The sequence below is a fragment of the Carassius carassius genome, chromosome 3 (assembly GCF_963082965.1).
Source record: "Carassius carassius chromosome 3, fCarCar2.1, whole genome shotgun sequence".
Taxonomy (NCBI): domain Eukaryota; kingdom Metazoa; phylum Chordata; class Actinopteri; order Cypriniformes; family Cyprinidae; genus Carassius; species Carassius carassius.
In genome coordinates, this window is record NC_081757.1 from 10,811,388 (window position 1) to 10,835,413 (window position 24,026).

The window sequence follows — 24,026 nt, forward strand, 5'->3', positions numbered from 1 at the left end:
AGATAACACCGCTCCTACCCCCACCTCTGATGCGTCGACCTCCACCACGAACTGACGTGTAGGGTCAGGGGTAATCAGAATAGGGGCTGAAATGAAACGGCTCTTCAGTTTGGCAAACACAGCCTCAGCTGTGTCCGACCACCTGAACGCAGTCTTGGCGGAGGTCAAGGCGGTCAGAGGTGCGGCTAGTTGGCTGAAGTTGCGAATAAAACGCCGGTAGAAGTTAGCGAACCCCAGAAACCTCTGTAGGGCCTTACGGGAATCTGGGCTTGGCCATTCTACCACAGCCTTAACCTTCTCGGGATCCATGCGTATTCCCTCAGTCGACACGATATACCCCAAAAATGGAATTGACTGTGCATGAAATTCGCATTTCTCTGCCTTGACAAAAAGCCCATTCTCTAGCAACCTCTGAAGCACTCGTTGGACGTGCTGCACATGTTCCTGGAGAGAAGAAGAAAAAATCAATATGTCGTCCAGGTAGACATAAATGAACTGATCGATCATATCTCGCAGCACGTCGTTGACAAGTGCCTGGAAGACCGCTGGGGAGTTGGAGAGCCCAAAGGGCATAACCAAGTATTCAAAGTGCCCTCTGGGGGTGTTAAAAGCGGTCTTCCATTCATCCCCCTCCCTGATCCGAACCAAATGATACGCATTGCGTAAGTCCAGTTTTGTGAAAATTGACGCTCCCTGCAACCTCTCGAAGGCCGAAGACATCAACGGCAAAGGATAAGTATTCTTTACCGTGATGTTGTTCAGTCCCCGGTAATCAATACAAGGTCGCAGAGATCCGTCCTTCTTTCCCACAAAAAAGAACCCCGCCCCCGCAGGAGAAGAGGAAGGGCGGATGAATTTAGAAGCTAGAGAATCAGAAATATATTTCTCCATAGCCTCCCTCTCTGGAACAGAAAGTGAATAGAGTTTGCCCTTAGGCGGAGACTTACCTGATAGTAAATCTATGGCACAGTCGTAAGGACGATGCGGAGGAAGAGAAGCAGCCCGAGACTTACTGAACACTTCCTTCAGATGGAGGTACTCAGCGGGCACGTTAGACAAATCCACCGCCTCCTCCTGCAACACAGACACAGACACAGACGGACAGGCAGACACTAGACAAGACTCATGACATCTTTTACACCAAGACAAAACGGAGTTAGAGAGCCAGTCAATGCTAGGGTTGTGGAGGAGGAGCCAAGGGTGTCCGAGGACAATGGGTGCCAGGGGAGAGTCAAGGATGTGAAAAGAGATGGTTTCGGAGTGATTGCCAGAGGTGATGAGTGTAATGTCTTCAGTGATGTATGATATGGTGGGAAGTTGCTGACCCGTGAGGGCGTGAACCGTGATGTGGTGCGGAAGAGGTCTGAGGGGGATGTGGAGCTTGTGGGCTAATGTGCTGTCCATGAAGTTACCCTCTGCCCCGGAATCCAGTAGTGCCTGACAGTGATGTGTCTGTGCTGACCACCGCAGCCATACCGGGAGGAGCGTAGAAGATGATGGTGATGATGATGATGATGATGAGGTCTTCTCGGCGGAGATCCCACCCGATAGTAGCCTCATACGTACTACCGGGCCTGGCCTTTTACCGGACAGGCGTGGGCTTGATGTCCGGCTCCCCCGCAGTAAAGGCAAAGGCCCAGGGACCTCCGCCTCTCCTTCTCCTCCCGGGAAAGCCGAGCTCGCCCTACCTGCATGGGCTCGTGATCGTAGACGGGGCTGGCCACGTCCCCGCCGCTGAACCGCACGTCTGCCGGTCCCCTGGATGGGGTGTTGAGTAGCCCCCTCCTCTCCATCCGTGCCAGACAAGCGTCGACCCGAAGGGCCAGCTCAATGAGTCCATTGAACGACGGGGGAAGGTCCAGGGCGTAGATCTCCCTCTGGACGCGGTCAGCCAGCCCATGCAGGAACATGTCCCACTGCGCCTCCTCGTTCCAATGGCACTCCGCCGCCAGGGTCCGGAACTCGATGGAGTAGTCCGAGACGGATCTCTCGTGCTGGCGCAACTCCGCCAGCCTCCTGGCCGCCTCCCGTCCTGCGGCGGCCCGATCAAAGACCCGTCTCATCTCGGCGGAGAGGGCCTGGAACGAGGCGCAGCATGGGTCCTGGTTCTCCCACACCGCTGTTCCCCACAATGCCGCCCTCCCAGAGAGCAGGGTCAGGACGAACGCCACCTTGGCCCTCTCAGTGGCGAACGTTCTAGGCTGGAGGGCAAAATGCATATCACAACGGTTAAGGAAAGCTCTACAATAATCGGGTTCACCTGAGTAAGCCTCCGGAATCGGGAGGCGTGGTTCCGGCTGGGAGGGGGCCTCCGATGGTGCTGGTGGAACAGGCGGTGTGAGTGGCGCAGTGGGAGCTCGTAATAGCTGGAACTGTTGGGTGAGCTCGGACACCTGCGTCACTAAAGCCTGAACCGCGCGACCAGTGTCGTTAAGAGTCCGCTCCTGGGAGTCCATCCTCCGAACACTGGCGCTGAGGAAAGCTTCGAGAGAGGAGGGTTGATTACTCGCTGCCTCCATGTTGGTCAGATCGTTCTGTGACGCTAACAATGGAGGACAGGAGGCAGATGCAAGTAAAGGTAGTTTATTGACAGGAGTTGTGATGGATGAATGCTGGTGAGTGACGCAGGAACCACGATGGCAGCACAGACAGGTGGGTAGGTGAGTTGAGTGCGTTGGTAGAGATGACGGTGGTGGTAGATCGGTGATCCGTGGTGATAATCCGTGAGTGACTGTGATAATCCAAAGTAGACCGAACAGGAAACAGGGCAAGGACAGGAACACAGGAGCACGAACAGACATCAACACATGGACCTCAAACAACGATCTGACAAACAGGAGACGAAAGACAGGGCGTTATATAGGCGGTTGGAATGAGATGCACCTGCCGCTGATCAGGCGATCAGTGGCCACACCCACATGAACCAATCAACATGACATAACATGACTACAGCTGGAGACGGTGCGTTCACGAACCGTGACATTTATTAGATATAAAAGTGAGAGTTGCTTGTGGTTACCAATCTACAAAATATTTAAAGCCTATGTTAACTAGCCCTGTTCCTGCACTAATGAAAAAAAAGCACTGTTCTAGTATTATAGCACTATGGTAAAGTGATTGTTTAAAATGGTATTACCATGGTATTTGATACATACTAAATGAATACTGTAGTCATATACGTAGACAGTACTCCATTGTACTGTAATATTACCATGATACACGTAAACATACACAACACAAGGGTGAGTGCTAGTAACCTAAAATTGCCCTCTTGATTACCGCCTAATCCATAACATATGGCATACATTGAGTAGGGTAAAACTAGAAGACTGAAGATGTCTGAGAGGTAAAAATAAAAGAGAAAACAAGAAATGGAAAGACATTCATACAAAGTTCTCTTTCTAAATCTGCTGTATTCAATCGAGAACAGGCGCCTGTGTCTCAGGTATCTTGGATAGTATAGTGGAAATCGAATACCATGCTTTACTGTAGTATGAACATGAATAAGAGATGTGGGTTCGAGAGCTGCATGTGCAGCTAGAGTGATGACAGGTGGAACAGAAAAGAGGCATATGGATCCACATGGAAGCCTGCAAACCACTCAACACAGAGAAAATCCAGCAGCATATCTTTCCTTGAACTTCAGGGGAAAATAGATTCAAAAATATTCCCAAATGCTAATATATATATATATATATATATATATATATATATACTCAAGTAATACAGGTAGGCTATAGACTGAGAAGCCGTCACTGAGGGACATGTTTATATCATTAGACCATATTTGGTATGATTTATGATTATTAGCACACACACATCCATCTCCGTTATATATAACATCCATCACACATATAAGGCCCAGTGCGCCAAATGGCGCATGTTTTGCCCAGTTGTGGGCCAACACATTTTAATAAAAATTTCATCCAAAACAAGCCAACCCTTACCGCACTCACATCAACAGCATGTTTCTGATAAAAACTTAAATCACCCCAAACTAATTAAATTGGCTAAAACTGGAGTCGTACAGCCCACGAAGTGTGAAATAAACCAATAAGCCGCATAGCCTACCTCTAAAAACGTTAAAGATTCCATGTTCGAACATACGGTCCTCCTTAAAACAATATCCTTCCTTTCTGTTGTGGATTTTCATGTTACACTCTTCTCAAAGTTCAGCGGAACTATCTGGGCCTTTAGACATTTTGCATCTGAGTCTTTAAACATTTTGCAAATAACCATTCTTTGCTGTTGAAATAAAGAACGTGATTAACTGTTACACCAGTAGGCGGTGGCAAATGAACATAGGCTGTGTTTTATGAATGAATCATTGATAGAACCCTTTAGTGAGTCATTCACTCAACCGATTCTTTAAAACCAGAGTCATTCACGACTGAAACCACCTAATAAAAAAAAGTTAATTTAAGATTTGTTCGTTCTTTCTGATTGGTTACAAACGAAATACCCGCGCAAGCTCAGTGAGGTCCAGATTTTGCAAAACAGTTAACATAACTCGACAGTGAAAATTTCTACTTATCAGATTTTGCTTCCAGCATGATATTAATGTGGTGTGTGAAGCTTTATTAACATGTACACCCCACCCTAAACCTACCCTTACAGTAGCCTATTAAAAATACAGTTGGTAGCATAGCATAATCTGATAGGTTGCATTATTTGTTAGAACACCGACCTCTCTTGAATGCTGAAATTATAATCACGCAACTGTCAAATAAATATTATTTAACCTTCACTTTGACCAGGTCTTGTTGATTTTAATGGGAGCATATTCAAGACACTGTCTAACTCAGTCAGTGAGCTCACACTAAACAAACCGCTGGCATTTGTAATTATATCGAGTGCATTTCTTCCGCGTTGTCAGGCAAAATTTCCTTCTGAGGGGACCCTGTTTCTTAATCATTAATTTTCACTTATCTCAGCAAACCCAAGTGAAATAGCCTACCAAAAGACAGTGTGAATCTGTGGATCAGAGATGTACACATCAATAGAAAGTGCTGTATTTACAGATTGGCTTATAGACCTTTTTAAATGCCTCTGATTGGCCATTGTATTCATGGGACCAACAGAATCAGGGTATCGCTGTGATTGGTTGCAATGCCTTAAAATCATGTTGTAAATGGAATACTGTCCAGGGCAGTAGAACTATTTATTGTGAATGCTGCAATGCACACTTTTCATGAACAGATAATGACATCAGATGCAAATCAATTTTACAAAAAGGCCACTGACAAAAATCATTAAGGCTGAGTTTAACCAACATGACATTCAAGAATGTGGACATGCTTAAACCAGCAACCAATGTAGCACTTCACTTATAACCCTTTGTAAAAATGTTTTCTCTTCGACAACCATAATCACTTCATCAGAGCTCCAAACATTTTCCTTGTCTGTAAAGACATGCATTTAGCTTATAGAACATCACATTGATTTAAATAGATTTTACAAACTCCTACTTTTCAGAGAGATACTGTATTTTAATTGTTTTAATTTAGAACACACACTTGAACCAATGCCTTACCTGGAGAACTAAAGCCTGCAGAGATGTCCTTCTTATGTGTTTCATTTATGTATTTTTCAGATCGTAGAAGGAGTTGAAAGGTAGGGCAGATTTAGCCAATGTAAAGGATGGGGACAAAGTCCAAATCACCAGACCAAATGGGTTCAACCACTGGGATGCACAACGTCTCGGAACATTTAAAGAAGCAAGAAATCAAACAAAGCCACATCTGACTGGGAGAAGGCTTTTACGATGCCCTCAGGAGGAGTTTGAATCCATACAACAGTGTGGTCTGGAAGAGTGACCATCCAAGAGAGTGATTCTGTCATTGGTGGAGAGAGAACGGAGAACGTGAGAGAAAGGGAAAAGCCATAAATCATCCTTACAGGGATAGCCTTTGTGGTTCAAACCTGATGGGAGACTGTAATTTATCAAATATTTTATAGCAGAATGATGGACCTGTGGTGGGCTGAAGAGTTTTAACGACTGATTTTACTTTATACATTATGGGTGTGGTTTCAACCTGTAAACATGAGGACAATAGACTGAAATAAATGGAAGCCACTGAAGACCTACAAAATCTTGGCATGAAATCCGTTAAGGATTGCGGATTAGTCATAAATAAAGACGTCAATCTCTGCATGTCAGCAAAGGGACAGTAATAAATGTCAGATGAGGGTCAACCACCATATCATTTATCACATAATGTCATCATTGTTATTGTGCTTGTATATCATCTAACTGAGAAGAATGTCAGAGAGAAATTACCATATACATGTGTGTAAAAATAAAAACTTTTTTGTTTTACTATTGTGTTGGTAGGAGCTGGATTCCTTTAACGAAGCTCCAAAACACTGGAATAAAACACTGGTTAAAATATATAAATTTTAGCATGGTACAGTGGGCCTTACTTTTACAGACCTTTTTGTGAAATCATTTAAAATATTTAATTTATATATTTGTATATTTATAAATTGTATGCCCCTGCCCCCTTTAAACACCCAAAACACTTGGCCTACTAAAAAACAATTTTTAGTAGGACTAGAAGAGTTTATTTCATGTGTACTGAACTCGTATACTCTAGAAATGTTGCTAACAAAAGTTTGATTGATTGATGACATACTCAAGTTTTTGTTCAAAGCCTGCCCAAATTTTGTACCAGCTTTCTAAATTGAGTACTCTGAGCAAACTATTTTATATAAAATCTTTTGCAAGTTCTCAGCATGCAATGCAGCTTGAAATAATTACGTGGTAATATTATGTGGCTTCTGTTGTTGTCACTGTTTATTAGCTATCACATGATTTAGAGTTCATATTTTTATTGAATTAAAATGAGTAGATCTCATCATGTATGTTCATCTCATTGTAACTCTGTTTGCCTGTCAGAGTAATAAAGTATGTTTGCTTTCAGTTTTATGTCATTGTCTTTAGTGTTACAATGGCAATAGCTTTGAAAATCAAATGTAATATTTTTAGCATTGCTAAATATTGAACTATCTTTAAATGCCTTGACAAGAAGTTCATCAGATGAACAACAGTTTAATTTGTTAACTCAACAAACTGATTGTAAAAAGTTGTCTTATTTGTTTAGCTAAAGGTCAACTTTTTGTAATGTGTCTGTGCATCATGATTACTGAAGATGACAAGTGAAAAATATAAATAAACACTGAAAGAATGAAATATGAAAAGGTAAAAAAAGAGAAAGTATTAAGGGGGAAAATATTGAAAAAAAAAATCTTAAAGTTCAAGTCTTGCACAGACAGAGAGAGGCGGTCAACCACTTGCAGAGATGGTCGATTTTTCCATTCTAATTTGTCTGTGAGAATGACAGCTAATAACTTTTGAACTGAAGCTGTGTGCATTCACTTACACACACGGGCCAGTTTGTTAAAAGGCCCGTCTCTAATGGAACTGGCTGATGCGTGGTCATAACCTGCTCCAGCTCTTGTGTTTTTCCTCTCTGCAATTATCATCCTCAATTCAAATCCACTCTTCCTCTCTTTCTCTCTCTCTCTCTTCTTCTGCTTCTTCGTGGGCCAGGGCCACAGCAGCTGCAACAGGCCATGTCTGGTTACCGTATGGAACAGTGACCTGGGGCAATATTATAGTTCAGCCAAAAAACAGATCGCTTCTCAAACAGTGTGTTAAATATCCTCTCGTATTCTTCTAGCCAAGCGCTGCAGCTAATTTAGCTGTAAATCTTGCTAAATTACAGATATTGTTCCTGAATATCCATGCTGGAGCGACAATGTTTTCTTTTATCTGTGAACCATAAGTATGATGAGAAGGTACTTGGGTCAGAGGCGTTTTGAGCTTCCATACAGACATGACCTTTTGTTACTCGCCTTAAATCACAGTGGTTTAAAAGTCCTCAGTCTGCTAAACAGATGCCTAATTTCTTTGCCCCTAAAATATTATGTCACACGAAGGTACAAGTTTTTATCCAGGCATAGAGCTTTGTCCTAACAAACCACTGCTAATTACCTAAAAACAGGGGAAAAAATGGTCATTGACGTCTTTCAAAATCTTTCTTTTGGTATTTAATTTAATCAAAAATGTAAATAAAAATGACATGCTCAGATAGCAAAATTTCGAAGGGGCTACAGGCAGACTGTACTGTATGTAACCCATTACTGGTTGGAGAGTGGTAAAAGCAGAAACACTGTTGCAGACATATATTTACCACAATATCAATTTTACAACATAAAGTATAATATGAACAGCATGCATTTATGTAGTGTATCTGAATGCATTTATTTCATAGGCTCAGGTAAATACCTTTCCTAAGAGTAGCTGCCTTCACTGTGGCGAAAATCAAGCTTTTGACATTGAGCATATGTCAATCTTGTGTTTTTTATATGCTTAAAGGACCCTGGGAACATTTTTTGTTGATAACATATTAGTTTAATAACAGTCAAGCCAAAGGCTTGATATCAATTATGTCTGATATTGTAGAGAAAGCCATAATTCCTTGTGAATTATCTGAGTTAAAGTGGAGCACAAGTCAGAGCTGCTGTGATTGAGTCGAGATGGGGTGTCACATTCAAGACATTTCATTTAAGGCATGAAAAAAATATTTTTTCTGGGGAAAGAGATGAGTTTAAAGACAATTAGTGACGCCAGGAGGACTAAAAGCCTACTTGGAATTTATCTGTTAACAGCCATTAATTATATAACATTCATTTTTGGTGTCTTATCATGTTTCAAATACAAGGCATAAATATCTTTTCATTTTTAATTTACTGCTGTTTCAGCTATTTTCCTTTCAAAGAAGGCATTGATTGAGGACTTTTCAAAGTCCCTATTATGTTTTTATGGTGATGAAGGCATGGCTTCTATAGGCACAGAATTTATTAATTATTTTCAAGTTTCCTAGGAGGAAATATCAACTTTTCCTCTTGTGTGAATGAAAAGAATTACAGACCTGTTTTACAAATGATGTGGAAATAAAACATCAAATAGTAAGAGGTAGTTTGGAAACAGCATGACGTCATGGGTGTGTAGGTACTGTCCTGGGCCTACTTACTTCACCTAGAATGGCATGGCATATAGAGAAAGACATAAAGAAGGAATGGAGTGTAATGCAGACCGTGTCTATAGGGATGGATGAACTGTTTGGAGCACTGTGACTGGCTTTTATAAGAATACACTGAAATCTGGAATACACTGGAGCTGAATAAAGACACTATTGCTTTTTTAGAGCTGCTTTACAACAATTTAGATTTGTCATATATTTGATGAAGCTTGCATCACTGATTCTGTTACTTCGCTGTTTAATATTGTGAAGCTGCTTTAAAACAATCTCTATTGCATGAAGTATAAATAAAGCAAACCTGACTTGACTCAGTTTGAGGGAAGGCTTTAACTGGGGCAAGCTTACACAGATGAAAACTTTAAGGTCCAAAGCAACACCTTTTTCTGTGCTTCTCTCTAGTTTAGAAAAAGCATCACTCTGCTAATTTATCACTTGAAAGAGTTGCACACTGTAAGGGAAAAATAGGCAGTGGAGTCAACCAGGAAATACACTGGGCATATTTGTGGAAAAATGTCTGTTGATTAGAACCAGTTCTGAACATGCTTCTGCAAACCACCTTACAAGAACAACATGAGTTCAAAAAAGAATGGAATACCAAGTAAAATGTCTACAGGGAAAAATCATTAGCGTAATGGTGCAGCTTTAGCTGGAGGAGGCTAAACCCGGGTCACTATGTGGGCGAGGAGTGTATTCATTAATTGAAAGGGACAAGTGGAAAATAGAGAGACTGTTAATAACAATTATATTATTTATTGCACATAATGGCTCTAAGTTTTTTTTTATACTGCCAGGAATTTTTTTTTTCTTAAATATGTTAATATATGTGTGTGTGTGTGTGTGTGTGTGTGTGTGTGTGTGTGTGTGTGTGTGTGTGTGTGTGTGTGTGGCCAGATGGGCTGTTTTTCCTGATCAGAATAAAGTTATTTTAGTATGATTGTGATTTAAACAATAATTTTAAAAAGCAAGAGAAGGGTTGCAATACAAGTCATTAATAATACAAGTCATTAAATGAACAAAAGTCCAAAGTCCTGCTCTGACTAAAAAAAAATCGATTTTTCCATGCCCTTTCTGAAATATCTGAAATAAATCTACACAAATAATATTTAACTGCTTTGAAATGATCCACCAGTATAAAGAAAACATTGAAAAAAAAGAAAAAAAATTATATATATATATATTATGGATGCAAAAGAAAAAAAAAGGATGTGTCAATAATTATGTTGGCAATGCATGTCATTAAACTTGCCTTATTTTTTCCCCCAATTGTTCTTCAGTGCAGGCCTACAGTCTGCTGCCTGAATAAAGAAAGTCTTGTTCTGCAGAATGTGGGTAGCTTACAGGGACTTCTACACCCTCATTGCCTTCACTTCCCCACAAAAAAACAATATTGGAGACGTGGCAAAATGTGAAAAAAAATGAGAAAATGAGGGAGAAGAATGAAAACAGACACCCAGACATATAGTGTCAGAATGAAACGTTTTGGGCTCTATACTGAAGCAAAATAGCCTGTAAAAATGTCAGGTCAGGTTTTCTTCACCTCTTGGTTTTATTTCTCCATGAAAATGGGAGTGTATAGTGATGAATGAAGGAGAAAGTGGCTAGATTTAACATCATACAGTATATAAATACATTTTTTACCTTCAATTCATGCAAGAGAATTTTTGTTTATTTGGGGAAAAAATTATATTTAGTATAGCAATAAGGTTTACAGTAAATTTAGAACAGGTAAAAGGCATTCACCTGGCTCATTGCTTTTATAAAACCGTTGGCATACACTTAGCCCACCCATTAAGTAAAAATTCACAACAAAATCTGACATTTTGAAACAATCTTTGGTACAGTAAAACTGATCCAATCCCTTATGAAAATTAACTATGGTTTAACTCCAAAAAAAAAAAAAAAAAAAAAACCATGGTCACTATAGTTAAACCATGCTCAAATTAACTATGGTTTGTTTTTATTGAAACGATACATAGTTTACTGACACATTTACCTGCTTATATAGTTAAAAAATATAATGCATATATATTTTAGGCCTATATACAGTACTTTCATTTTGTTTCTGTTTTTAAAAAAATAACTTTTCTTCTAAAGTTATACATTCATAGCTTCTTCATATATTGTGTGGGAGTTGAAGAGTTGTGTACTCTATTGCAGTGCTGTTGTTTCTTTGATTTAGACTGGTCTTACATCAGCACAGCTTTCTTGAAATACCATATAGCAATCGATCATATAATCTCAGACATTCTGTGTTAAAACAAAATAAGGCTCCCTATTGGTTATTGTAAAGTTATAAATACAAAGTTTGACTTGATGGCTCGCCATATTAAAATTAAAAACGGTGAATATAATGAATGTTCTGCACTTGTTTTGACCTTGAAAATACATTCAATTGGAGGCCCAGGACACAGTTAGGAAAACAACACTTCATTACCCAGACATCCTCAGGGTATCATCAGTCACTGTACGACCAATCGATCACCTGCTTTTGGCCCGAGTGCCTTCCGCTCTCCACATACACATATGCACACCTGTGTACTCTATGCATGTAAGTGTGCGGTATGCATAACCACATACACACACTGGCAGTGGAGGACTAATCAATTTTTGGGATTTACCACATAAACTCGTCTCCCTCATTCATACGCACACTTCTAACACACACTCCGACACACAAACACCCTGAGTAATATCTCAGCATTAATTTTCCTCCTGAGACCCGACCTTTCTAAGTGGAATAGAAAACAAAGGCAGCGCTTATGTGCGCTCTCTTTTCCAAGTTTCACATGTGATTTATTGTGATAACAGCAAAAACGTTCGACTTGGCAGCCTTCGTTTTACATTTTTTACAAAGGTGATTTTTCCCCTCCGCTGTTTGTTTTGGTCGTAAGCTAATAGCAGGGCCTCCAACCAAAGTGCTTTGAATTTCCAGCTACTGAGAACATGAATTCAAGTATTTTTCTAGCTACACTGGTTTCTATCAAATAAATGATTATTTTTAATAGCCATTGTACGAATTTAATCATGCATTTTAACTTTTTCTAGGCAAATTTTCCCAATATTTTACTTTTAGTTTTTTACCTAATATTCGAAAGCAGATACTCTGCATCATAAAGATCAAACACAGAGATGTTTTCTGCTGCCACACTTATTTGATTTGAGGTTAGAATAGAAATAGTTCTGTGACGCTGAAGATATTTATGTGAAAACCTCTCTATGGCCTGAAATATGAATACTTTATTTTATTATAAACTTGGAGTTCAGACAAACTTGTGGTTTATTCCTACAAATTTACAGCTATGCAAATATATCATAATTCCTAAGGAGCTAAAGCACTGAGAGAAAGACTGGGAGGTCCTGCAAATATACCTATTCTTAGACAGGAAGAGAATGACAGGAGGGATGAAATTGAGGTTAGGTCTCTAGACTGAAGAGTTTGTATGATTTAACGCACATAGTCTTAAAAACCATGCCATTTTTCACACCTTACTTGGTTTTCTCTTTCTAATTTGTGCACATTATAAGAAACAATTACAGCATATCTTCTAAAGCCTCAAAAATGCATGGCTCTGAGTTATTATTCATTCAGAATTGATTCAACTAGCATAAACAGCTACTGCAAAGTCCCTGGAGCTCTGCTTCTTCCACTCAGTGTGTCCTGGCCAAACATGAGAGCATTTCAACAGGCCTGATTGAATGAGGATTGGTTTTGAAGATTGGTTTTGTTTATGCTGGCTTTCCATTCATTGTGCTAATGGTCCATAGTGAAATAGCTGAAGAGACGAGGGCATGTTCCAGACATACTGTAAGACTAAAGTGAAGAGAAATATGGTCTGAAATAATGATTTTCTTCGCCAAACGCTCTGTTGCCCTGAACTGTGACATTTCCAAAGACTAACAGTGATGTCTGTCGTGTCACGCACTTTTTGTGGCAGTACATTTGGTGGTATATTCTTATATATACTCTATAATTCTCTGCAAAAATGTGATAGTTTTTCATTATGTGATCATTGATGATCATTGTGATCATGGATAGGGAAAACAATTCAACCAGACATAAAAAGTAATTTCCATGAAATTATACAAATGGAGCCCAGAGCTGTCAAGTAACAAGAAAAGACTGAAATACACAATAAAAGTATTATTAAAGTGGTCCACATTATTCATGCACTATATTCCTTCTGAGATATACATAAAAGATACTTTCCGTCATTTGATAGTTCTGTGTGATGAACAGACCAAAAGTCATATTATTCACTGATAATCAGCCTTTCCAGCGTACCGGGTCAGTAGGTCACAACATCCAGATTAACTCAAGAACCGAATCACTCTGATTCGTGAACGACTCATTTGTAATATTTCTGTGAACAAACGATTCGCTGAAAAGATCTGACTTCAAAGAATAATTTGTACACAGATTGCATGAAAACTACTTTTATGATACTTTTTTATGGTATTTTTTGTTTAGTTGACAGCTCCAGCTCTCATTCACTTCCATTATATTGAAAAGAGTGATCATGATATTCTTAAAAAAAAACACCTTTGGGAATTACAGAAGAAAGAAAAGTCATACATGTTTGGAATGATATGAAGGCAAGACTATTGACAGAAATATTGACAGAATTTTTTCCCTTTTGGTTGACTATAAATATTAATGTCAAATAGACCTCTCATTATTCGTATAATTTATAGCCTAAACCACAAAACAACTGAAAATGTGAGCATGCTGCATTTTTTTAAGTCATGGTCCAAATCAAACATACAGTAAAAACAAAAAATATTTCCTTTTTCATTCTTTGTAATGACCATGCTAATCTTTATATGTCTAGCATATAATGTGAATATTATGACTCGACTGTAAAAAGTCCACACCCAAGTCCAAACTATAGCATTTACAGAGCTGTAACAGATTAACTAAGATTTGGCTTAGCACTGAACTCTAATAAATGCCTGCCTTATTAAGAAATTGCTATTTGTGAATGGTTCCAGAAATCCAGGAGTACCACCCTGTGAGAGGGCAGTTGCTGGGACTATGAACACAACTGTGAACCTTGACCCTGGCACCCACATTGATTGGTTCTCCGGGTTGATTATTGGGTCTCTGCCAGACTGTAAAGGACCATATTCTGCACATTACCTCGACTCCTAACGTCTTACCCCAGCATGCAATGAAATGTTTTGTGGCCTTTTGGGAACGACTTACGGAAAATCAGAGGAGGCGAGTGGCCATTAGGCCCGCTTTGCAACCAACTGGTGCCAGAATCACAGCTTTTGAAAGGCCGACTCAAATGAGAAAAAAAGAACGAGACAGCAAAGAGATTTTGCCATTTTCAAAACCCCACTGGGACCAGGACTGGGAGCCGATTCTCTCCCTTTCTGGATTCATTTCTTGGTGAAAAGTTGCCTTTTTGACGCTTGGCATTAAAGGTTCATCTCACCCTCTCTTCTCCATCCTTCATGTTTTAACATGCGGTAAAAGAGATGCTGTTGTCATGAAGGATTCTTGCAGATTTTTCCATTTCATAAGTCCATGGCGTCATCATAACCACACAAATTCCTGAAAACAGAATATGAACGCTAACACACTGTTGGAGTTGGTGGGGTCAGCGTTGCAGGAGGATGATGGGCTTTGTTTTAGATTAAGGGGGACAAGACAGTGTTGAACAGTGGTTTGAGTGCATATCATCAGCCCCGGGAGAGTTGGGAGTAGGACTGGAAACCGAGAACCTTTCTTATTTAAAACTATTTAATTGTAACCATTTACAGTTACCGATAAAAAAAATTACAATTAAATTACAGTTATAGGCCTTCTTATGAAAAAGGGTTAGTTCACCCAAAAATTTAAATTAGGCCATTAATTACTCACCTTGAAGTCATCCTAGGTGTACAGTATATGACTTTCTTCTTTTAGACGAATCAAGTCAGAGTTATTTTAAAAATTGTCTTTGATCTTTCAAGCTGTTTGATACCACTCAGCAGGTATTGCACTGCATCGGTTCATGAGAAGTTTAATAAAAAGAGCTTCCATTAAAAAAAAAGTGTCTCACACAGCTCCAGGGGGTGAACAAAGGCCTTCTGTAGCCAATAGATGTGTTTTTGTAAGAAAAATATATTCCAAACATAATAATCACTTTAATCTAGCTTGCGCTCACTGTTGTAAAACAGAAGCAGTTCCAAGGGAATGATGTATGAGGTAGGGCTGTGTATTGCCAAGAATCTGGCGATACGATACGTATCACGATACAGGGGTTGCAATACGAAATGTTGCGATACATTGCGATACTGTCAGCAAGGCGATATATTGGTATATTTTTTATTTTAGGAAAGCTTTCATTAGGAACACAATTCAATTCAGTGCTATACAAGCTTATTTGTACAGCACTTTTTTCAATGCAAATCGTTGCAAAGCAACTTTACAGAAAATTAATTTTCTACAATATTCAGTAGTCGTTTATCAGTGGCGATTGTCAGTTAATGAACACATGGCAGAAATGTACGAAAAAATCAATTAAAGACATAATCAAACAGACGATGAACACTATTAACAGCAATTATATTACATGATGCAATCAAACTTATAGCAAAATTTGGTAGTTCTGTATGTTGGTAAACACTCCACAATATGCAAACCTAAGTAATAAGTATATATATATATATATATATATATATATATATATATATATATATATGTTTTTTTAGCAGAACACAGTGGGATCTGCATTTGCAATAATCAGTGCATGTAACATTCAATGTCATTGTACCACTTTTTGTGCAGTATGAGTAAAGGGTGGGGGGTGTTGGGAATTAAAGTGCTTGCAGGATCCTTTAATTAAATGTATAATGCATATAAAATGTATTTTATATAAAGACAATAAATATATAGAACCTGATTTGAAGGTTTACAGTTTTTTTACAATTGTGACATACAATGTCATAACTTTTTGATCTGAAAAAAAAATGAGAGAAAGCTGCAGGCGCAATGTGCTACGACCCGCCCCACGTGAGCCCCTCTTTACACGGAACGCAGCGGGACCGAAGCGGCGTCCTCGCCACAGTCCCGCGGTAGACGTTACCACAAAAGCCCAAATGACGGCACACTTCAGCTTTGTACACCAAACCAGGAACAGTGACAATTATTTCACCCTCCATTACTATAAGCAATTTTAATGCTAACATTAGTGGAGTGCCCTAATGCTAGTATTTCCTGTTACTCTCATCGTAGTTCAGAGATGAAGACTGCCATCTAGCAGTCGGGATGTAAACTCAAAACGAAACTGCCATAAATCTTGTATGATTTTTCAATATTCCGTTTTTGAGAATCGATACAGTATCGCCAATCAAAATATTTTCTTACACCCCTAGTATGAGGTCAGCTTTGCGCATGCGCCGGTGAGTCTCGTGAAAACCAACGTTTGTTAACTGGAGCAAAGGAAGTCTCCTTTTGGCTTAAATCGAAATCCTCCAACATTCTTCTTTACAAATCCTCATTTGTACTTCTAATTAGTGACCGTTGTTTTGTTTTGATCTCTCCGCTGTGTCTCCGCATGCGTCACTTCTGAGCGACGCATACGCATAGCTAACCTCATACATCATTCCCTCAGAACTGTTTCGTTTAACTGTGAGCGCAAGCTAGATTAAAGTGATTATTATGTTTTGAATATGGATATTTTTCTTACAAAAACGCATCGATTTGCTACAGGAGGCCTTTGTTCACCCGAGCCATGTGAGACACTTTTTTTAAATGGTTGAGCTTTTTAATAAACTTCTCAAGGACCTGCTGAGTGACATCAAACAGCTTGAATATGTAACTCCAACTGAATTTGTCTGAAAGAAGAAAATCATATACACCTAGGATGACTTCAGGGTAAGTAATTTATGGCTTATTTTTCATTTTTAGATGAACTAACCCTTCAACGATTACAAAGGGAGTAACAACTGATTTCCTTTTTTTAAAAACACATCTACAGTACATACAGATTTAACTGATTTCTTTCAATAACTGTTTTGTTTCCTATTGGGTTTATGTATATGCTTTATTTTTTAAGATTAACTGTTCTTTTCCAAGCCATTGTTAGATGCCAGTGTCTCCTGTAATAACTCTGCAAAGAACTGATTAAAAAAAAAGTATCATAGCCACTAAACTATTTGTGACGTGACATTCAGCCAAGTATGGTGACCCATACTCAGAATTTGTGCTCTGCATTTAACCCATCCGAAATGCACACACACAGAGCAGTGAACACACACACACACTGTGAGCACACACCCGGAGCAGTGGGAAGCCATTTATGCTGCGGCACCCGGGGAGCAGTTGGGGGTTCGATGCCTTGCTCAAGGGCACCTAAGTCGTGGTATTGAAGGTGGAGAGAGAACTGTACATGCACTCCCCCCACCCACAATTCCTGCCAGCCCAGGACTCAAACTCACAACCTTTCGATTGGGAGTCCGACTCTCTAACCATTAGGCCACGACTTCTTGTTATGGTTTTAAATATGTATTTAACCTCAGTATAATCTTAAAGTAAGTTTAATTTTCTGTTGGCCGTGCTTTAACATTTGATTATTATAATCTTAATTCAAGTGATGAAGGATTTTGACAGTCAAAGTCAAAAGTCAAAGTCACCTTTATTTATATAGCGCTTTAAACAAAATACATTGCGTCAAAGCAACTGAACAACATTCATTAGGAAAACAGTGTCAATAATGAAAAAATTATAGTTAAAGGCAGTTCATCATTGAATTCAGTTATGTCATCTCTGTTCAATTAAATAGTGTCTGTGCATTTATTTGCAATCAAGTCAACGATATCGCTGTAGATGAAGTGTCCCCAACTAAGCAAGCCAGAGGCGACAGCGGCAAGGAACCGAAACTCCATCGGTGACAGAATGGAGAAAAAAACCTTGGGAGAAACCAGGCTCAGTTGGGGGGCCAGTTCTCCTCTGACCAGACGAAACCAGTAGTTCAATTCCAGGCTGCAGCAAAGTCAGATTGTGCAGAATAATCATCTGTTTCCTGTGGTCTTGTCCTGGTGCTCCTTTGAGACAGGGTCTTTACAGGGGATCTGTATCTGGGGCTCTAGTTGTCCTGGTTTCCGCTGTCTTTAAGGGATGTAGAGGTCCTTTCTAGGTGCTGATCCAGCATCTGGTCTGGATACGTACTGGATCCCGGTGACTGCAGTGACCCTCTGATCTGGACACAGACTGGATCTGGTGGACACGGTGACCTCGGAACAAGAGAGAAACAGACAAATATTAGCGTAGATGCCATTCATCTAATGATGTAGCAAGTGCATAGGGTGTTATGGGAAGTGTTTCCGGTTCCGGTTTACCTAATTAATGCAGCCTAAAAAACCTTTAACGGATTTGGATAATAAAAGCATATTAGTATGTTATGTGTATGCCAGGTTAAAGAGATGGGTCTTTAATCTAGATTTAAACTGCAAGAGTGTGTCTGCCTCCCGAACAATGTTAGGTAGGTTATTCCAGAGTTTAGGCGCCAAATAGGAAAAGGATCTGCCGCCCGCAGTTGATTTTGATATTCTAGGTATTATCTAATTGCCTGAGTTTTGAGAACGTAGCGGACGTAGAGGATTATAATGTAAATGGAGCTCATTCAAATACTGAGGTGCTAAACCATTCAGGGCTTTATAGGTAATAAGCAATATTTTAAAATCTATACGATGCTTGATAGGGAGCCAGTGCAGTGTTGACAGGACCAGGCTAATATGGTCATACTTCCTGGTTCTAGTAAGAACTCTTGCTGCTGCATTTCGGACTAGCTGTAGTTTGTTTACTAAGCGTGCAGAACAACCACCCAATAAAGCATTACAATAATCTAACCTTGAGGTCATAAAAGCATGGATTAACATTTCTGCATTTGACATTGAGAGCATAGGCCGTAATTTAGATATATTTTTGAGATGGAAAAATGCAGTTTTACAAATGCTAGAAACGTGGCTTTCTAAGGAAAGATTGCGATCAAATAGCACACCTAGGTTCCTAACTGATGACGAAGAATTGACAGAGCAACCATCAAGTCTTAGACAGTGTTCTAGGTTATTACAAGCGGAGTTTTTAGGTCCTATAATTAACACCTCTGTTTTTTCAGAATTTAGCAGTAAGAAATTACTTGTCATCCAGTTTTTTATATCGACTATGCAATCCATTCGTTTTTCAAATTGGTGTGTTTCACCGGGCTGCGAAGAAATATAGAGTTGAGTATCATCAGCATAACAGTGAAAGCTAACACCATGTTTCCTGATGATATCTCCCAAGGGTAACATATAAAGCGTGAAGAGTAGCGGCCCTAGTACTGAGCCTTGAGGTACTCCATACTGCACTTGTGATCGATATGATACATCTTCATTCACTGCTACGAACTGATGGCGGTCATATAAGTACGATTTAAACCATGCTAATGCACTTCCACTGATGCCAACAAAGTGTTCAAGTCTATGCAAAAGAATGTTGTGGTCAATTGTGTCAAACGCAGCACTAAGATCCAATAAAACTAATAGAGAGATACACCCACGATCAGATGATAAGAGCAGATCATTTGTAACTCTAAGGAGAGCAGTCTCAGTACTATGATACGGTCTAAATCCTGACTGGAAATCCTCACATATACCATTTTTCTCTAAGAAGGAATATAATTGTGAGGATACCACCTTTTCTAGTATCTTGGACAGAAAAGGGAGATTCGAGATTGGTCTATAATTAACTAGTTCTTTGGGGTCAAGCTGTGGTTTTTTGATGAGAGGCTTAATAACAGCCAGTTTGAAGGTTTTGGGGACATATCCTAATGACAATGAGGAATTAATAATAGTCAGAAGAGGATCTATGACTTCTGGAAGCACCTCTTTTAGGAGCTTAGATGGTATAGGGTCTAACATACATGTTGTTGGTTTAGATGATTTAACAAGTTTATACAATTCTTCCTCTCCTATAGTAGAGAATGAGTGGAACTGTTCCTCAGGGGGTCTATAGTGCACTGTCTGATGTGATACTGTAGCTGACTGCTGAATGGTTACAATTTTATCTCTAATAGTATCGATTTTAGAAGTAAAGTAGTTCATAAAGTCATTACTGCTGTGATGTTGTGAAATGTCAACACTTGTTGAGGCTTTATTTTTTCGTTAATTTAGCCACTGTATTGAATAAATACCTGGGGTTATGTTTGTTTTCTTCTAAAAGAGAAGAAAAGTAATCGGATCTAGCAGTTTTTAATGCTTTTCTGTAGGATATGTTACTTTCCCGCCAAGCAATACGAAATACCTCTAGTTTTGTTTTCCTCCAGCTGCGCTCCATTGACAGTGACAGTAATTAGTGTTGAATACTACTGTAAGGTTAACCCTGCCTGGTTGAAATGTTTCAAAATGACGAACAGTTGAAAACATTAGAAATTTAGACAAGTGATCAAAAGGTAATGTTACATTACTTTAATAAATTAACTAAAATAGTTCCACTAGTAACCTTCCCAATACCGGGTGCTTACGAATCAGTTTGAGCAGTTTTTCAGTTAATCTGACTGAATTACTGAACTATTAAGTTTCTCATGCTGCTTAACACTATGAACCAAATATTAAAATGATCTGGCAAGCAATTTGCATTTATTTTATTTTCTTTCAAAAATGTCTTCCCTAAAGGTTCACAATGTATAATCGGATTCCTAATTACTTGTTCTTTTATTGAACAAGCAGATTTCAGTAATGATGCCATGATTGCCATGTTTTACCTGCTTTAAAGAAATAGCTTCTGCTACAAAACACGTTGGTATAGTTGGCACATAGAATATTGTTACTTAGCATTTTTTATGAGTGTAATTGACAAGAGCAATTACAGGGTGCTTTACAAGGCCTAAGTCTGTAGGGAACAGCTCACACATATAAAAATGACTTTCATTCAATAATTATAATTTGGAAACACTCACTGTAAAACCTTATTAGTGAATGATGGTTTTGCAATAAAAACACACAGAAACACACTGTGTTGGAGCACCAGCAGTATGTGCATTTTGCTTCTGGTTTAGCTTTTTATGCGCAGGGTAGGCTTATTCAACAAAGATAATGCAATGTGAATTGTTGCAAGCAAGATGCTGAAAATGTTGCACAATAAATAAATAAATAAATAAATAGATATAAACATCTGGTGCAACATGGAGCAAGAAATACAAGCAAATTAATTTAGACAGTATTGTGCAAGTACAGACGTGATAATGACGGTGTGTTGAGGACTAAATAGCAGAAGGGTGGTGCTGTTTCTCGCTTCTAAACATGACCACAAACAAGTGTAATCCCATTATGGTTTTAATGAAATTTAATTTGATTGTAAAGACATTGTTTGATTGTGTATGGTAGAATGGAGGAATGGGCGATTGTGTGGGCAGCAGAGGTCATTATGATTTTATAGCTCTGCGTAGAGCTACGATTAGCTGACACTCTCCTTTTGAGCGCAACACTCATACAGCTCATACTTTTGATGTTTGAAGCCTGGTAGAAAAAAAATCACTCCTGGTTATGATTTAATAACCTCTGACACGTAAGGTGTTAGTCTTTTTCATTATGGAAGCACTGGCTCAAGGCGAATTCCTTTGCTCTGGATTCAAAGGCATTCTTTACAGGTCAAACACTAACTGTTGTGGAGGAGTGACAGATTTCGCTGCCATTATGGAATCAATACTTTGTTTTTGATCATTCCTAGCTTGAACACCATGCCTTGAAAGTCTTCTTTGAAAGTCAGACAATTTTAACTTTACAAGCTCCACATACCAGGCCCTAATGATTCTGAGCAGGGAATAATACCAAAAGATTTTCCCCCTCTAAAATGAGGGGAAATGAAGTAGTGGGCTCACTGGTTGGCAGATATAACACACAAATCCTAAATTAATTTATTTTATGAAACATAATAATCACCACTATAAAATCCAGAAATATTGTTTTTGACATTTTTTCACTGATACCGTTCCCCTCAGTTTTATAGAGGTGAATGAAAGGTTAAGGAAATTTGGAGGGAACTGCATTTTTGCAGAACTGGAAACAAATGTGATACAAAAAAAAAAGAACATCAAACAGCGACAGGATATTATATCACAAAGTACTGTGAGTTGCCAGTCATTTGATCTATTAAAGTGTTTTGCGATGGTATGATTCATAAAGTTCACAGGTCATCTTTTTTTGGAGGCAGCATACAAGAAGAAAGAGTCACAGAAACTGTAATAAATTGATTAGAAAAATAAAAAGTGAAATTAACATGACTCACAAACTTTTCCAAGCCACATTTTCAGACTGGACAGCATTCCAGTAGATTCCAGTATTTCTCTGAATGGTAATAAAGATGTTAACCACTTTATTACTTGAAAAAACAGTTCCTTCGCCACACCATAGCATTTTCGTGTTTTGCATGTTTTGCAATGTCCTGTCCAGAAATGATTGCAAAAATTGCTAGTAAAACACCACTGATGCCATAGTCTTTTGTCTTTGGTTTAGGAAAGCTTCTGAGAAAATTCTGTGGTGGATTTGGAAGTGTCATGCTGATCAAACTTTAGGTCATGCAGAAAGCCAATGTAACATTTGCATCAATATGTAGACACATGTTCAGCTTGTCATTAGGAATAGGAATAGTCAAGATTTGAGTATTACAGGTTCTGGTTTTTATTCCAGTAATCAATAATTTTGGTTCCTCAGTGGAATAAATATTTGAAAAATTGCTTAAAATTTTTGAAAAAAGCCAAATGATTATATAATTTTAATAGTAAATCCATGTAAAAAAAAAAAAAAAAAAAACCTTTTCATCAATTGGCCTTTATAGAAACCTCAACAATGCTGCTGTGGAAGATTTTTTTATATTATTTATAATATTATTAATCAGATTATTAATTAATCAAGAATATATAGCCATATAGGAGGCAGAAGAAACAACACTGCATGTGTTTCATTTACTAAGAACTTCTTAGAGTCATTCATTCAACAATTAGACTGTATGCTTTTGATTAACTTCAAAGATGCGGCTAGTAACGGTCTTCTGTTTGTGAACTGAGTTAACACTGGTCGCACTGTTCGTTTCATGCTATAGATTCAGTAGCATTGTCAAAATATTTCAGTAGCATTGTCAAAATATAAGGCATTCTGTCCATATCGGCGGAAGAACCGTTAACAGAACTGAACATCATTCATAAAGGGATTTGCATGGAGAGGGTAGATTAAAAGTAGACGCTGAAGGTCATTTTTATGATCTGTCCGTAGAAATACAACATGAAAACGACATACTTAAATGGCACTTTCTCCCTCCAAGCTGATCGGAAACCACCAGAATGTGGTGTTTATGAAGGTTTGGTCAGCTGCTCAGATGTTTCCCTAATTAAAATGGAAATCTGTGTAAATTTAATCGAGGGCTTTGAGCTGTAATTGAAAATGGGAACATTGTACACTACTGGTGCTAACTGTTATTTAGCACACTGTTTTGCTGGAAACAAAAGAATTGTGGGCACATTTGAAGCTTGGATAAAAAAAGTGGTAAAACCAAATACTACTGGGGACTACTATGCAATTTCCCACAACAAAGAAACACACTGTTCTGCCTGAAGAAGACAACGCAAAGGGCTAGATGCTTGAAGCTAGTTTACTCTCCCGCATTATAACTTCAAAGAAACTGGCATTTTTCACTTCCTGTTTGCTGACCTTTAATGCTTCCTCCTACTGCAATGAGAGGAAAGAACCCGTCTGTGTGGAGTTTGGTTCCCAGACATCATGCCTTCACATCTGAAATACAGCCAGTAACAACCAAGTGGCCACACACTTGTCTTCCATAACTAAAGGTCATGTAAGGACTCATCTGAGCTTGTCTTTCCCATTGTTGTTTAACACCCTCAGACCCTTCCACCTTCATTAACTTGGAACCACAAAAGGTTTCCTAACAATAAGCATCCTTTGCGTTCCTCAGATTACTTTTCAGTTATTTCATTTCCCAGCATTTTTCTCCTCTCC

The 24,026-nt window shown here is 38.9% G+C and overlaps 2 long non-coding RNA genes across 2 annotated transcripts in view; one reads left to right on the forward strand and one right to left on the reverse strand.

Moving 5' to 3' along the window:
* The window catches only part of LOC132118941 (uncharacterized), a 60,754-nt gene extending 56,454 nt beyond the window's left edge, over window positions 1-4,300 (reverse strand). Inside the window, exon 1 of the long non-coding RNA XR_009426083.1 lies at window positions 4,072-4,300. This is a non-coding gene — a long non-coding RNA (uncharacterized LOC132118941). The remainder of the gene's footprint in view (window positions 1-4,071) is intronic.
* The window catches only part of LOC132118923 (uncharacterized), a 350,882-nt gene extending 338,647 nt beyond the window's left edge, over window positions 1-12,235 (forward strand). Inside the window, exon 10 of the long non-coding RNA XR_009426080.1 lies at window positions 12,226-12,235. This is a non-coding gene — a long non-coding RNA (uncharacterized LOC132118923). The remainder of the gene's footprint in view (window positions 1-12,225) is intronic.
* Window positions 12,236-24,026: the final 11,791 nt, after the last annotated feature.